The sequence below is a fragment of the Chaetura pelagica genome, unplaced genomic scaffold (genome assembly GCF_000747805.2).
Source record: "Chaetura pelagica isolate M959 unplaced genomic scaffold, ChaPel_1.0 scaffold65, whole genome shotgun sequence".
NCBI classification, from domain to species: domain Eukaryota; kingdom Metazoa; phylum Chordata; class Aves; order Apodiformes; family Apodidae; genus Chaetura; species Chaetura pelagica.
In genome coordinates, this window is record NW_009953386.1 from 1,155,014 (window position 1) to 1,157,651 (window position 2,638).

Here is a 2,638-nt window from a genome sequence, read left to right on the forward strand (position 1 = left end):
TTCCTGCTTTGCCATACACAGAGACTTCCTGGGCTCTGAGGATGGCAGGATTCATTTCCAAATCCTTTTCCATTGAAAGAATAAAAGTAGGGGCTTAATGTAAGGGTAACACTCTGGAAGCCCGTGTGCTATCTCTCTGCCTCCTCTACTTCCCTCCATGACCCGGGGCTGGGTTCTGGTGGCACCTGCCAGTGGCTTTGCCATCTCCTTGCAGCTGGAGAGGTGGTTGTGGCTGGCACTTATCCTTTTTCTATTGCAACTAAATAGCCTTAATCAAAGCCAAGAGTTGAAACCGCTGAAGGAACCTGGTGCCATTTGGAAGGCTGGACTGAGGGCTGGGACTTACCCTCCTAGAGAGCACTGGCTCAAGGGAGCTGTGCCTGGATGGGTATCTTGGCCCTCCTGCATCTCTCCAGCCCTTACACATGTGAAGACAGCGGTCATCTCCAAAAGCACCAGAGTCCTCCCAGGTCTGCTCTTGGAAAAGATGTGTGGGGAGTCACAGGTGACTTTCCATAGCTCTCACATTGGAAAAAGGGTCTGTTTAAGCCAACAGACTCTTCCTCATCCCCACTTTCCTTGTCCTGGCACGGCTTTACTTTCCCTAGCAGTGCACAAACCTTGGGCAGGGCCTTCTGCCTGACTGGTACATTTCAAATGCAAGCACAGACTCTGAGGAAGAGGGGGGAGAGGTGAGGGCTGGGTTCCTACGTGGACACACTGGCTTTTTGGGAGGTTGGGGGCTCCCAGACAGCACTAGGTTTGAAACTTGGCTGAGATTTTGTGCCTTCTACGCTTTAAATAGAAAAAATTAAAAAAAAAAAAAGAAAAAGGATAAAAAATAATCAACTTTCTTTTCTTCCCCCTCTACATCCACTCCACCTAGAGGGGGTGCAAACCCCATGGTGATGCAGGCAGGTGGTTGCTCTGTGTGTGTGTACACATGTTTCACCAGGGCAGTCTGCTTTCCTGCCTGTCTGCTCACTTTGCTGCTGGGTGGTAGGATTGATGGGGGAAGAAAAGTGGCTTTAGAAAACCTAATGTGGGAAAAAAACAAAACCAAAACAATTTAAAAAGAAAGCCTGGACACATTCTCTCTGCTTTTGTAACAACCCTGTGTGACATTTACAGGAACACTGCCCTCAGGAGGCCCCCTCTTCTACTGTGAAAGCTCTTCTGGTTCCTACCCTCCATGAGACTGTTTGCTCCTCTTTTCTTTGTTCTTTCTAATTGTCTAAAATTCAATAAAACTTTATTCATATAAAAAAGAAAAAGAAAAAGGACTACTTACTGCCTGCTGCTGCTTTCCACCCTCCCCACCTAATTCTGTAACTGCACGGAATTTGGCTGTTAATACTCATCCATGATATGACTGGCAGGAAGCAGAGACTGTGCAACCAAGACCTGCAAGTTATTAGGCCAACTCGTTTGGTAGTGAACCCTAGTACTATAGCTTTGTTTTTCTCATTCATAGTAGTCTGACACATTGCCCTTGAAGGTACAATTTCCCAGGCTTGCAAGGTCTCTACTTCTCTAGATAAAGGTGAGGTTTATTTTCTATCATTTGATGGGGGAGATCCTTTGCTGCTTGGAGTGGTGTGGGAAATCGTTTTTAAAAATAGCTTAACTTTGAGCATGTATTGGTTTTCCAGCCTGAAACATGGCATATTTATCCCAGATTCAAAATCTAAGGCAGTCACCAGTAAGGTCCTTGCTGACTTTCTTGGATTTTTTAATGTTTGATGGCGGAAACTGTCAGGAAGTTAACAAAAGTGCTGATCCCCTTAGACAGAGCATGGAAAATTTCAGTGTCTGAGCATTCACACTTCCAGGCCATAAGAGGACGAGGAAGCACACACTTCTTAGTCTGTATCAACAGCTGCTAGCTGAAGGTTATTATTAGTTAGGGTAATGATGTTTTGCCAAAAATTTTGCATTTTTCTCTCTCTGTTTTATTTTCCCTGCCTGTTCTCTAAAATCCCCCAGGTATTCTGAGAATTATCATTAAAATCAGGAACCTGCAGATCCAACAGCAGTGGTAACTCAGCCCTGCTGCACATGCATAGTGTTCTCATTCCTTGGTATTTTTTAACATCTAGTTTAAAATACTCCCATAAATACGTTTTCAGCTGTAACCCTTCCAGCAAATGAGATGACTGCATTGCCAGTTTCAGAAAGGTGTCACAGGAATCTTAAAGTTTGCGTTTTTCAGCCTTTGATTGTGCAAGGTTGATGTGACATTAATAGAATCTTTGCATTTTATTTCCATGATAGTCCTGTCAGCGTTCTGCTATACTATCCTTTCCTTGCTGCTGGCTTGCTCCTTACATCGTTCTTCTGCCTGTCTCTGTCTATTGAGCTAGAGCAGAACTTCCCAAGATACAGGATAGTTTACTAGGTTTGTGTGGCACCTGGTATGCTGGAGTTTTAGCCTGTAAATTGTACCTGGTGAGGCATTGCTGCAAGACAAATATCTAGCAAAAAAATTAATATCAGTTAGATTACTTGGCAATGCTCCAGAGCGTCTCTTTATCCTTACAAAGCAAACAAAGGTTCAAGCTATTATAGTTCTAAGTGGAAGTCACTACTCAAATGTTTGAGTTTGCTGACAGCCCTCAGCCCCAGCTGTGTAGTAAGG